Here is a 15,337-nt window from a genome sequence, read left to right as displayed (position 1 = left end):
TCAAAAAATAGAGTGGGCACGTCCGTATACTCTTCCCACTGGCCATGGCTGAAAGCCATAGCTAGTGATCTGGTAGTGTTTTTAAATGATTAGTGGGCCTAGTCAAATGGAATGGCTAGTGATCAGGTGGTGATTTAAAAAATACAGTGGGCACTGCCATGGCTGAAGGTCATGGAAAGTGGTCTGGTAGTGATTTAAGAAATACAGTGAGCATGGCCAGAGGCTATGCCTTCCGACTATGGCTGAAGGCCATGGCTAGTGGTCTGGTAGTGTTTTTAAAATGGACAGTGGAAACGGCCGAAGGTCAGGCCTACTGGCCATGGGCGAAGGCCATTGTTACTGATTAAAAAAACAGTGGGCACAGCAGGAGCGATCATGGCCATTGGTCTGGTAGTAATTTAAAAAATAAAGTCAGCACGGCCAGACGCCTTGTCCACTGCCCATGGCCAAAGGCCATGATTAGTGGTCTGGTAGTGTTCTAAAATGGACAGTGGGCACAGCCGAAGAACGTGCCCACTGACCATGGCCGATGGCCATGTCTAGTGGGCAGTTAGGGCCTCATTACGAGTTTGGAGGTAGCCATGCACTTAATAAGGGCATGGCTGCCTCCATACCGGGTTCCAGTACTGGGTTCTGTGAATGAGGAATTACCGGGTCATTCCAACCTTGGAGGACCCGGTAATTCCTAATTCACAAAACCAATCCCCATTCCCATTTGAGCCCCCATAGGGCTCAATAGGAATGAGGATGGAGCTAATAACGGGCCCGTTTATAACGTTATCCTTGGTCCTCTTGAGGGACCCACAAAGGACGTTTGGTCTGACCAGACGTTCTGTGCGGGTCCCACTAGGGGACCCCATAATAAGGCACCCCGTAATGAACGGTGCCGGTCCCATACCGACACCCTTCATTACGGGAGCGCAATGGCCGTAATGAGGCCCTTAGTGTTCTAAAATGGGTAGTGGAAATGCCAATGGTCGGAGCCCACTGGCCATTCCCGAAATCCATGGCTAGTGATTTAAAAAATACAGTGGGCACGGGCGAAGCAGCCATGACTAATGGTATGGTAGTGATTTGAAAAAATACAGTGGTCGAAGGCCCTGACTTGTGGTCCGTAGTGATTTAAAAACTACAGTGGGCATGGCCAGAGGCCATGACTGGTGTTCTGGTAGTGTTTAAAAATGGACAGTGGGCATGGCCGATCGCCATGGCTAGTGCTCTGGTAGATTTTTTTTTAAATAGAGCAGGAGCAGATGGTTGCCATGTCTAGTGGCCTGTTACTATTCTAAAATGGATAGTGGACATGGCCGAAGGTCGGGCTCACTGGCCATGGCCAAAGGCCCTCGCTTATAATTTATAAAAATGCATTCGGCACATCCAGAGCGGCCATGACAAGTGGCCTGGTAGTGTTCTAAAATGGACAGTGGGTACAGCCTGGCCGAAGGTCATGTCTAGTGGCTTGGAAGTGATTTAAAAAATACAGTCAGCACATCCAGAGGTTGTGTCCTCTGGCCATGGACAAATGCCAAGGCTAGTGGTCTGGGAGCGATTTAGAAATACAATGGGCATGGGCAAAGGCTGTGTCCACCAGCCATGGCTGAAAGGCCATGGCTAGTGGTCTGTTGGTATTCTAAAATGGACAGTGGGCTCGGCAGAAGACTGGGCCCAGTGGCCATGGCTAAAGATCATGGCTAGTGGTCTGGTAGTGTCCTAAAATATATAGTGTTCATGGGCAAAGGCCATGGCCACTGGCGTGGACAGAATGTATGGAATAACAACACCCTTGAAATTCGATGAAAAAAATGTTGGTTGCAAGGACGTGAAGGTGAGCAATACATTGTAAAAAAACCTTTAAAATTCAAGGAAAAACTTGCAGGGATGTTCAGGTGAGAACGTAACGCAAAAAAAAAACAGAAATTCAGCTAAAGCTGCCTTAACTGCGTGCCCCCTGCTGCGCTGCCTTTGACTACAATGATGGCATCACAGAAGACATCCCTGATGACATCACTGATGACCCATCCTCCTGACTTTGGTGTATGCCATCAGCAAGGCTGCTTGCACTGGTGTCACCGCATGCATCTCTCACCGTGCATACAAAACCTTGTTGGCTGGTCAAGGCAGACGCACAGATGGACAACCTGCATCCTGAGATGCTGCTCACCATGGACTCATTGTCACCCTCACCACTGTCGAGGGCACTCTGAGGAAACACTATTCTTTGCTGAGCTCAGCCTCCAATGTCCCGCATGGCTGATGTACTTACTAGTTCCACTGGGTTTAGCTTTGCAGTCTGACCCTCTAAACTGCATGTTTTGTTTATCTCACATCCTTGACTACTGAAGCAACCACCCTTTGCGGCATGCCGTTCTACTGTTCCCCAGGTATGCTTTGCTGTGATCCTGCACACCCACCGTGCTTTAATATGGACCCAGTAAGCAGGGTAAGTCTCGAAGAAAATTCTACAGATTCATGTCTCAATGTCTTGTACCTCAAGGTAACATTCTTGTAACTGCAACTAGCGCATTGATGCCTCAGGGCTTTGTGCCTGCCATAAATATGAAAATAAATTAAATAAATAAGTGGTGATGAGGATTCTCTTAGAATGCAGCATGTGGTCAACAAAGGAGGACTGTAAAACGAAAATTGAAGTCACATAATGTTTCAGATGACCTGGGGGACACCCATAATTCTACTCCTTCCAGACAGCAGGCAAGGTCCTGGTTTTTTAGGGACTGTGAGCTTCTTTTGGAGGCAGGACCCTCATATAATGTTCAGGATCCTCTGAGGCCAAAAAAAGTGCAGTCATCTGATGTGGTCACATGACCTTCTGGGAGCCAGTCAGAGTGCTCTATCTAATTATTTTATTTTGCATACAAATGGAAATATCCCATGCAGTTTCAACTCAGTCTTGAAGGGGAACTCCCCAGTCACCAAGTGGTTTCGAACTTGTTTCTCTAAGAGCTAATATGTGCCAGATTGGGACAATATGCAGGACTCACCACTTTCAAAATTCACCAGTTGTCACTGGCCAAAGCCATACGTATTAAAAATGAGAAAGATCGCTAAACGAGTCATCTATAAATGTTCATTTTTCTATTAGGTTTGTAACATTTTAATTCTCAATGCATGGGTGGGCCTAAAGCCAGCTCCTTTTATAACTGCCGATTTTACAGAAATCAAATTCAATGTTTAGTATTTGGATGAGCTGTTCGTGACACGCGTAAAATGAGGTATTGTGCACTCCTGCCCTCTTGCTTCCAGCTCTCGCCCCTCAGTGCTCGTACCTTTGGGTAGAATGCATGAGGTTAGCTTATCTGAAATCCCTGTAGGAAATGGGAAGGGAAATAAACTGTAAAACATCAGATGACAAACCTCTCCCTCTTCCTTTAGGCTGGCCGCGCAAATGACCTTTCCATTTTGACACTGTAATTAGTGGAAAAGAAACATGCTGTAATAAGCAATCGCACTGCATTACATTACGGCTTGACAAGGGGACATTAATATTGGCTATCTTTCTCTAGGTCATTGTTTTTGTTTTAGTCGGTTTTGAATATTCGCCCTCTCTCAATGCTCTAGCTGAAGATAACAATACCCAGACTCTAAACATTCAAAATAGTATATATAGAACTAGGAATGGAGAAATAATAAAATCATAAGGTTTATGTATTGCACAAAGAACATAATTGCTTTCTCACTGTTATTTTTCTTCTGATTCGTTTTACAAACATTCAGAATTGGCTCTTTTTATTAAGCACCATCTTATTTAATTTCACACCGTCTTTATGAAATATATGCTATTTTGTATACTGACCCTTGACCCTTATCAATGAGCCATGTCAAAAATACATCATGCCGCTAAATCCCCAAAAGATTCCAACCCACAGAAAAATCTTGTATCATGACATCTCTATCAACCTACTTGAAACACTTGTGTATAGGCGTGTTACAAATACCATATCATATCATATCATACCTTATGGTGCCCGAATCTCTAAACTCTATTGCTTACATCCTGGGAGACAAGGGCACATCACTCAAAATGATATGGTACAAATATGCTCCCTCTCATAAGCACTGACACCAAAGACATATGTACATTAAAAATAGCATAGAAGGGAGTTGGGTTCTAGATAACGAACACTCCTGAGATCCTGAGAAAAAGGGTCATATTACTCTCCTTGCAAGATAACCAGGACGTCTCTATATACATTACAAATAGCTCTCAGCTATAAGCAAGAGCCTCCTTTGAATCGCAGAGTCAAAGAAGGAAAACAAAAATGACTGAAGGCCCAATTACACAGGCAAACTGCAGAGCCTTCCACCCTATCACCAATTTCCCCTGCCCCTGCAATATACTGCAGATTTCCTTTACCGAATGAGAACTATTTACATTCCCATAGCATTCTCATAGCATTCGACCATTTCTAGTGTGTGCCACTCCATCTCCCTGGCGCCCATGATATGATATGATATGATATGATGTGGCATTCATAATGCACCTGTACACAAGTGTTTCTATGCGAGACAAGACAAGGAGGGGGAAACGAAGGTAGGACAAAATAATGATCTTACTAGGCCTTGCGTCATTCAGTTTGGGCCTGTGCGGGAATGACGGAAGAGGAGAAGTGCCAGGGGGAAGGGAAGGGGGAAGTGCAGTTAACTCACAAGTGCAGCCAGCGGGTGGTTCATAAGTGCTGAGAGAACGGACTGTAGGGTTACAGATACAGACACTTAAGTGCTGGGGAGCCTGGAGGCAGTGTGAGGGCAACCGGTCATGCAGGAGCCTGGGTCCGAATTCAGAGGGTGGTGCATCAGCAGGGGAGAGGAAGAGAGAACGTGAAAGCAAAACGGAAGATCTTGAGTTCCTTCTGGAACCAGAGGTGGTTCTGGTCTAGTTTGAGAGAGCCAGGGAGGCTGTTCCAGAGGGAGGCCCCAGCAGAGGATATAGATCTGCCCCCAACTCTCTGCTTGGAGAAGCGTCTGACTCTCAGAGAGTTGGAGGTGGATGAGCGTAGAGCTCGAGAAGGAAGATGTTTTAGAAGAGAAAGTTGGAGGTAGAGCGGTTCCATGCCCCAGAAAGCCTTGTGGGTGATGCAGAGGGTCTTAACGTTGATCCTTGCAGTCACCGGAAGCCAGTGAAGAGATTTCAGAGCTGGATAGATAAGATCCCTGGGCTTGAAGCCCAGTCGTGGAGTCGGAGATGACACCAAGGTTCTTAGTCTCACAGGAAGGAGCAGGAAGAGGGCCCAGAGTTGGCGGCCAAAGAGAGAGGAAAGGAGGGAGGAGTGGGTGTCCCAATGAGGAGGATTTCAGTCTTACTGGCATTAAGGCAGTGATCATTGGCAGCACACCATTCCTGGATTGCGGCCAGACAGTCTGGTATGAGAGAAGAAGCAGAGGTGCCTGAGGGGAGCCTGAAATGAGAGCTGAGTGTCATCCGCATAACATTGAACATTGGAGCAGAATGTAGCTATGCTGCAGGCAAGAGATGTCAGGTAGTGGCTGAAGAACCAGGGCAAGAGGTTAGAACTCTCGGGGCACACCACAAGTAGAGAGAGAGATAGAAGAGAGGAAAGACCCCAGTTGGACCTGAAAAGGTTGGTTGGTGAGAAAGGAGGTCAACTAAGCCAGGGGCTGATCATTAATAACAAGGTTGTCGCAGGGGCGATTGAGGAGGATGGCATGGTTGACTGTGTCAAAAGCAGAGGATAGATCAAGGAGAATGAGGACAGAAGGGAGATTAGAGTCAAAATTGGAGAGCAAGTCTTCACAGGTGTTCAGGAGAGCAGTTTCCATGCCTCTGGCAGCTCTGAAGCCAGACTAGTGGTCATGGAGGCAACCAACAGATTCAGTATGTAGATTAAGCTGGGAGATGGCCAGCTTCTCCAAGTGTTTGCCCAGGAAAAGAGTGATGGAGATCGGGCGATAGTTAGCCGGAGAGGACGGATCAGCAGAGGGCTTCTTTAGAAGTGGGTGCACAAGAGGGGAAAGTTCCAGTGGCAAAGGAGTGATTGAAGAAATCGGCCATTGTTAAAAACAACTCAGCAATTTATACCATGTCTTCTTAAGCCTGGTCTCCCATAACATAATAACTGTGCTTTATGCCTTTTTGCCTTTGCTTTATGCCTTTTGCCTCTCAGTGCTACCACTGGGGCTGATTTCGAGTTTTTGGATAATTTGGTGGTAATTCCACTGAATTACTGCCGGAAATGTATACTGTTACCGCCACTTGGTCCTGTGGGTTTAGCACAGGATTAAAAGTGGTGGTAGGGTGGTGTTAGTCCCCATTTATAGGGGATTGATGATTTTTGGAGGCAAAGTGGAGGATTTACCTCAAGCATCATACCAGAGGTAAATCATCCACTTTCCCTGCCAAAATCGGCAGACTTACCACTTGTTTATTATGCCGGTGGTAATTCTGTCAAAACTTGTATTTTGGTGTTGCTGGAAAAATTGAGGTAATTCCGTTACCTCCAACAAAAGTGTCAGCAACGGAATTACCGCCACTTATTTACCGCACTGCAAAACTCAGAATGAGCCCGACAGTTTGGTGCCTGGTATGGAGCAGCTAGAGTATGTTCTTTCAGCTTCTCAAAGATTTGTACCCCTCCTTTTTCCTTTATAAAAATATCTAGTTTCAAACAACACAGGAAACAACAAGCCATAATGTAAGCTCTTCCAGGATCAGCAAGTAGCGTTCCAATCCTCAGCTCTTCTGAAAATCCAAACATGAATGAGCACTAACCCACACTTTCTCAGCACAGCCTAAAGGAACATCCCATCACAGGCTGGTATCTCTGTAAAATACATTATTAAATACCTGCCCTCAAGATACCAAAATGTTCACCCTGGGCAACACAAATCAGCATCACATCTCAAGCCAAAAGACTGCTGTAATGTTTGACATCACCATCTGCCTTGACATCACCTTTATCTATGCAGTGAAGTTAACTCGACATAAACACAGTAAACCAATTAATTATGTACCTGAGTACCCGACAACCTATACCTTGAGTGAATAACTAAAGGGTTCATGTGAAGTAAGCTAGACTAGTGCATTAACATATTCTATTTCAGATTTGCTGCCGGATGTGTCACTGGAATCAGTTTTGATTGATTGATTGATTGATTGATTGATTGTTTATTTGTATAGCGCTTCGTACTAGGCCTGATGACATTTCTGACTGTGCATGGACACAGACAGTGGGTGGGGGAAAGGAAGGGGAGGGGCAAGAAGAGGGAAAATACAATGACTATCGTACTAGGCCTGACGACATTTCTGACAGTGCATGGACATAGACAGTGGGTGGGGGAAAGGAGGGAGGGGGGAGCAAGGAGAGGAAAATACAATGACTATCGTACTAGGCCTGACACCATTTCTGACAGTGCAAGTACATAGACAGTGTGTGGGGGAAAAGAGGGAGGGGGAGCGAGCAAGGAGAGGTGCAAACAGTGACTATCGTACTAGACCTGGCAACATTTCAGATAGTTAAAAAAAAGATATTGTGTACATCATTCAATAGCTTTACTGGATCACTGTCCCAGGTGTATCCCTTAAAAATCTTCACTCTAAATGTCTGAGTCCTTCACCTAATTGGCCCAACCTGCCTCTCAATAAAAACGAACACTGAGTCTATCACCAGAAGCCCCTCATGACAAGGGAATGCTCTCTTTGACAACATTGGAGCTGCAGAGATTCTCTGAAGTAGAATCGAGAAAACCTTTAAAAAGTGGTAATGAATCTCACATGATACTTTACAGTAATTGCTAGTACGGTTGTGTGAATTGCCTCAATCTTTTTATATGGGAGCATTGAACACATTTAGGGTCCAATTCATGTAAAAGTGTGCATTGATCGTGCAAGGCCTGCGTGCCGAGAACGACTGCGCATGACCACTCGCGTAAAGTTCCCAATGCACGCTCCGTGTATTCATGGATTCCAAAGCGCATTATAATCCACCCACAAAGAAAACCGAGCTGCGCGAGGAAAGCCCACAACATGGCCCCATGCAAACCAAAAACCAGGCCATAACCCAACCTAAGCGCAAACCTCTGTGTCCGCCCCTGACCCACGATCCAGCATCCTTTTGATAACGTGCAAGCTCCCTCGTAAGTCAAGGCTGCACCTCCTGTGAAAACGCAGGAGCTCCCTTGTGTGTCAAGGCTACACCACCTGCGAAAATGTGGTAGATCCCTCGAAAGTCAAGGCTGCACCCCCTGCAAAAACACGGGTGCTCCCAAGTATGTCAAGGCTGCATCACTGTGAAAACGCAGGTACTCCCTCATAGGTCAAGGTGGCACCCCTGTAAAAATGCGGGAACTCCCTCGTAAGTCAGGGCGGAATCCCTGTGAAACTGCGAGTACCTCCCTACTCCCAAGGCCCCCAAACTCATGCTATATACCTCTACTGCACAAGAACCCCTCAAGTCCAGACAACACCCAACAGCCCCCCTCACCTTCAATACTACTCCAGGCAGCACCCTGACAGTGCACCCTCCTTCTCACACCACCCTCACATCCGACACTACCCCCAGGCAGCACCCTGACACTACAACCCCATCCCCAAACTGCCCTCACCTCCAAAACTACCCCCAGGCAGCACCCTAACACTAAACCCCACTTCTGACACCCCCTCACCTCTGACACTACCCCCAGGCAGCACCCTGACGCTACACTCCGTCCCCACACGGCCCTCACTTCTGACACTACCCTGAGGCAGCACCCTGACAGTACAGCCGCCTCCCCAAACTACCCCCACTTCCGACACTACCCCCAGGCATTACCCTGACAGTCTCAGACACAACCAGTCCAATGCATCACTGCAAATCACCTGAACCTCTGTGGCCTGCCTCCACCATGAAGCAACACGTCCATCGCCAATACGATCAAGAGGAAGTACTGAAGATCAATCCAGAACCGGAGCATCTGCTGTCACTCCCTGCAGATCTGAATTTGTGGCACCACAACCAGACAGCACTATATTGCACCAACACCACCATGGCCACCCTATCCACATGCGACAAGTGAATGCAATGTAAAATTGCATGTGCATATTGGCCATGAGTTGTTGCAAAGGCATCAAAGAACAGCAACTGAATGTGTGGAGAGTACAGAAGAAAACCACATCAAACATTGGCCAGATCCACAAAAATTGACCAGGCGAGTCACAGCCTGAGCATAAGTGACCCAGGTGGAAGGGGTGGCAAAGTCCCTGTCAGGGACCACAACATGCCAGGTCTGGCGTGGGTGATAGGAGGTCAGTCAGAGACTGCATGACTCACTGAGACAGGAAATGTGTGCTGCCACATACAAAGGGCAAACATGGGACACAACTGCATTCCATTGGCAGAGGTGGAGCAATACATGAGAGCAGGCAGTGTGTGACTGCACATACTGGTGGGCGCGTGTGAGCATGACATGGGAGTGACACAGCAATGGAAAAGATATGTGCAAGTGATATGACCAGGCCACCCATACACACGAGCCCACCTCCCAACGCAGCGCCCACAATGCCAAATACACACTATAGAGTGTGGGCACATACACAATCCCAAGCATGTGCAAAGGAGACAAATGAACACCAGTGGACTTGAAACGAAAACAATGTGAAAGTGTGCAAACATACATGAACAGGTGGCATTTCATCCACCATCAGAATCAAACAAAAAATGCAAAACATATCCACACATCAATGCAACCATACCCGGATGTACATCAACTCACACACACCAGAACCCTCCTCCCCAACCACACTGAAACACTGACACTAACAACACAGTGATGATGCACATCTAAAGAAAAATAAAAACATCCAGTGCAGCCTCCAGTCATCTCACGACCTCAACCCACATCAGGCACATGGCCATCTCTCCACCCGCAAACATCACAGAAACAACATCACACACACATGCATGCCACAATACACATGACCTGCAATGGAAAGATGCACGGGGTGAAATGTCAGCAATCAAAGGTGCAGACACACAAATGAACTGAATGAAGCTTGAATGTAACCATATAAAAAATGTATTCATCAAAACTATATACAACAAAAACTGGGAAGGAATGTCCAAGAAATCCTGGGTAAATGAGGAAAAACTAAATGAATCCTATACCTAAAGAACTATGTACATGAAAAACGGTGAAGGAAAGTCATTGATGTCCGAACCAATACCTAAATAACTATATACAAAGACAGCAGGCTAGTCCTTATCTCCAATCTCTCCCAACCTGTTGACCAGGTCTGTTTCAGACACCACATCCTCCTCCCTCAGGTGGGCCTCTGTTGTTTCCTGGAGGGCTTGCAGGGTGGACAGTATTTGTCGTTTTGCGTCCCGCGCTGACCTGCAAGTGGCCTCCAGGATGGCAGCCCACCTCTTTGTCAGATGCAGCTCCACCTCAGCCTTCACCCGCGCCTCCAGTGCTCGCTTCCTCTCTGCCAGGAGCTGCCTCTCATAGTCCCGGAACAAAGATGAAATGGCGTGTAATGCCCCTACATGGTCTTCCTGCCGCAAAGTTGCCACCTGCCTGCTTGGTGTGGTCTCCCCTGCAACAGTCTGCCTCCTTGTAGTTGCCTGCTGTCCCTCCATTGCCTGTGCTCCTGTCGATGCCTGGGTAGGTACGGTGACCGCCTCAGTCATCGTACTTGGGACTCCCACCTCGGGCGGGTATGTGAGCTCCATCAGATGGGGCGTTGGGGGTGGGACTGGAAGGCACCCCGGAGTACGACTGGTGCATAGGGAGCTCAGGAGGTGGTTGCAGCAGTGAACAGCTGATGTAGCTCTCCATGGAAAGGGCCTGCGGCCGGTGAGGCCACAAGGCAGTACAGCTCATTGTGATGATTGGCAAGCATACCACGAGTGGACTGCCTATCATCACGTATGACTGCAGTCTGCCTCATCAGGCCAGCAGCAGGGGCAACACCTGATTCCTGATGGACACATCAGCTGGCAAGTGGATGCTGGTCTGGGTGGAGGCATCCCGGAAGGCATGCACTGCTGCATCCAATGACCCAGGGAAATAATTTTGGATAGGGTTGCAGCATGCTCACCCACCTCAACACCCCCACCTGATCCCATGGGCTTGGCTGCAACAACCTCCTCCTCTGCCTCCCCCTCCATCAACCTGGATGATTCCAGGGTGTCTTCTGCCATGGATGACCTCTGTGTGGCATCACACTGTCCCACCGCTGCTGAGGAGTCCATGCCACATTCACCTCCTTGTATTTACCCCCAGCAGCCACGCCTGACGGTCTGGGTGCTACCTCAGCCACATCGCTCCCAAAGATGAGCTGTCATGTGGGAGCTTCTGGGGACTGCGCCTTTGTCCGGTGGAATGGTCCCCACATCCATGCTCCACAGCACAGCTTCTACCCTCTTCTTCAGCTGCAGCAACTGCAGCAAAGGAGACACAGAACAGCAAAATCAGTGTACTGCGTGAAAGCCTGTGTGGCATCAACAACATTTACAGCAACATGCATTGTCCAAGGCACAACCAGCAACATCCACACTCACACACATGAACATGCTATTCACATTCAAACAGACACAACAACCCAGGCTCAATGACAACCACAGTCATGGCACATCCACATGTAAATGTAGCACAATGTGGGCAGTGCACAGACACATACCAAGAGAAATGACATGGCACAATGGGAAAGTCAACGTGACTCAATTGAAATCTGATGCATTTCCATGGAAGGCATGCCACAGGGGCACAGGGGTGGGCAGGGAGTAAACTGGTAGGAAGGACATACACATAAAGCATGTAAGTACGGATGTGCAGAGCCACTGCCATGGACATATTGTTGGCAAGACATACAGTGGGTTCCTAGCCACCAATAGTCACTTTAGATTGCACCACTCACAGCATGGCAATGCCAACACCTGGTTGGGCATCTCTCCACACAATCAAATCACTCAACATGCCTCCGTCACAACCCGACCTGTGATGGAACACATACATGCATCAATTGCAGAGAGACACGTGAGTTTTCCATAGCCCCAAGCACATACACATGGCATGCACACATATCAACTCGGAGTACACAAGCAGTGCCATGACAGATCACATCAAAGTCCTCAAAATTGTAATGCCACAACTTGACTATGCAAAACATCCAAACGCACATGTCTCCTCCAGATGAAGAGGATGCATAGTCACAGATCGCAATTGTCGGCACAAAGTCTTGTCCATCATACGTGCACCTGACATGGGCACAACATCCTCAACTGACATCCTTGCCATCTAAGCATGTCATAGCCACAGGTGACATTTATGTGCACGGTTTGCCCAAATTTACAACACACACACTGCAAATACCAGCGCATGTCCCATCCACAGATGTCACACCTCACACATGGGGAGCATTGTCCAGGGCCTGCGTGCCGCTGTCAATCACTGAAACACACATGCTGCAAACATAAGTGTCACTACAAACATGCAGGCCCATGCACAACACACATGCACCGTAGAGTAATGCACCACATGCCTACTCACCAGAAGATTTCAGATGTCTCCAATCGCAGACCTGGGTATGCTGCTTTGGGTAGAACCTCGCCAAGACCGCATGTCCCCCCAGATCTGCTTACCTCCTTCCTTGCCACGTTACTTCACTTGTTCGAAGAGGCATCATTCCTCTCCAGGACCTTATCCACCAGGATGCCAACTTCCTTGGAGCTGGAGTTGGCAGCCCTCTGCCTCCCTGCCGTGGGGTTGCCGCTCTGGTCGGAGGAAGATGGTGCAGACATGGCAACTACCGAGGTAGGTGTGGGTGGGCAAGGTGACCCTGGAGATGGGCTGTTGAACCGTGTTTTTTTGCTTTTTCTACCCTCTGGCTTGACCTCTGCATTTGTTCTTCATGTCTGTTTTATGTTTTGTATGTGCCTTCATGCCTCCGGGTCCATTACTGCACATTACAAGTTTATTAAAGTCAAGTAAAGTAAAGTGATAGTGGAATAGAAAGGTGGGAGTGCGACATAGCAGCTGAGGTGGTCAGAGGGCTGGAGCCAGGAGCATAGACAATGGCTGGACAGCAGGCACTCCCAACGCAGTGCAGGTGGGCAGCAGGAACTCACACGGGACAGGCAGCAGCAGATGACAACATGGGAGGTAACACAGGTCAGGAGGAGGCAGGTAAAGTGGCACAGAGGCAGTAAAGTGGGTCTTCTGTGTGTGTCTTGAAAGGCAGCCAAAAACAGAGTAAAGGCCTTTAGCGCGTAAATTACGTGTCATGCACTGCACGTGGCTCACACGTAGCACTGGTTGTGTGCATGAAGTGAAGAAGATGGACGAGTGTTGTTTACATGGATTTGGGGGTGCCACGCAATCCGTTCCCTTTAGGAACCATGTACTGTATTTTTGTTTTTGAGGAGGCGGTTTGCCTCGGCACATATGCTCATATTTTCTTTCCCATTTTGAGGCCTGCGATGTGTTGCGTATTCCATTTTTGTGTTTGGGGGAGCCACAGAGGATCGCATACTGCTTTTTTATTTTTTGGATGCTTTCCGGGTATCGCGTGCACAATTTTTGAGTGTCTGGGTACCACTAAGTATCGAGTACCATATTTCTTTGATTTTGGGGTACATTTTAACCTTGCTGGACCACACATCTACGTCACTCATAACGAAGACTGTACCCATATTGCCCAGGACAATATCTCTATGTGCCTTCCAGTCATCCCTTACCCCTGTGACTTGAGTGGAAATGCCCCAAGATGGAAAGGGGGCAGACGGGGTTGGGGACGTGGTGAAGACACATCTGCCCCAGCCCCAGGGGGTCAGAGATGCAGTGTGGAGATGTCAGCCCCAGGGTGTCAGGGAAGTGGTGTGGAGACATCTGCCCCAGCCCCAAGAGGACATGGCAGGCCCCAGTCCAAAGGTCCCTGGCACCTAGACGCCAACGTGATCCCAGCCAGACAGTGGCAGCACCAATACCCTGTGCCGCTCGGGCCAAGAAGGGATGCCCTGCACAGCAGGAAGAGGCTCAACCCCAAGACACAGCACAGGACACATGCCCGTAGAGGAAGAAGAACTTCACAGATGAGGAGCTCCAGATCCTCATTGACTACATGTCTTATTACCATCTTGACATGTGCGTGTATGCTGAGAGCATCCATAAAGCCACACAATGTGTGGTGCATTGGCAGAGTGTCACAGACCTGATCAATGTCTTAGGAGTGTAGATGCACAGTGCTGAACAGGTTCAGAAGTGCTGGAACGATCTCACCGTTGCACCAAGCACATGCTCAGTGTCAACCTGGCCTCTGTACTGACAACTGGCGGGGGCCACCAGAGGAGGAATAACTGACACGCATGATAAGGCAATGAGCCAATTCATCCTCCTTGAGCAGGTGCAAGGCATGGGAGGCCTGGAGAACTATGGGGACATATCCGGTGAGTGGCTGTCATTGTGCATAGTATGTTTTGCCAGCCATGAATGACCCACAGTGTTTGTGTGGTGGCGCATCTGGCTGCAGTTGTATGACATCCCTGGATAAGGCATGTTTGCAGACTTTCAGACTCACTGTCACATGGCCATCATTCTGGGAGTACCCTGTGTGGTGGACATGTGTGGCACATCTCTGCGTGGCAGTACACATCACCCAAAGTCTACTTCCCTAGTACATGGGCACCAAGAGAAACCAACATGTACTGTTGTGTGCTACATTCCTCAGCGTGTCACTCTGCACTGCTAGACAGGTACATGCAATAGATGTTGAACTATCACATCATGTCATGCCGAGTTGCATGTTATATTTGTCACCTGTTCCTATGGGGTGCCTTGCCATGATGCATATCGTGGCTTTCTGTCACCACGCCTTTTGGTGTGCCCATAGTGAAGTGCCCACAGATCACAGCCCCAAGTTGCAGGCTTGATGTTGGTGCTTATACAAATGGGTGCAGTAAGGGGTTACGCCATTCACTGCATGGTGAACAATAGCTGGTGGTGGGTTGTCAGAGGTTGGCATCCTTGTAACATGAAAATCATATGGCCGTAGACAGCCCATGAGGTAGGTCATGTACATCATGAATGTTATTGAGTGTGTCTGGCTGCATTCCATTCTATGCATGTGCCTGGTAGTTCAATTCATATCTAGTGACTTACATTTTAAGGCACCTGTCTGGCATCATAGCCCTGTAGGTGTCCGTCAGTTAATATTTGACAGGCACATGCCTTGTCACTTCCATCTTTGTGCTGTGCAGTTGCACAGACATTGGCCTGTCTGTGAACTGGATACATGCACAGTTCCCGAAACCCGTGTCATCTGTCTGATAAGGTCAGACATGCCAGCTACATCGCACACACAGATGTTGCATGATGGCTTTGTTGCACC

The sequence above is a fragment of the Ambystoma mexicanum genome, chromosome 2p, assembly GCF_040938575.1.
Source record: "Ambystoma mexicanum isolate Mex_15411 chromosome 2p, UKY_AmexF1_1, whole genome shotgun sequence".
NCBI classification, from domain to species: domain Eukaryota; kingdom Metazoa; phylum Chordata; class Amphibia; order Caudata; family Ambystomatidae; genus Ambystoma; species Ambystoma mexicanum.
Note: the sequence above shows the minus strand (reverse complement) of the source record.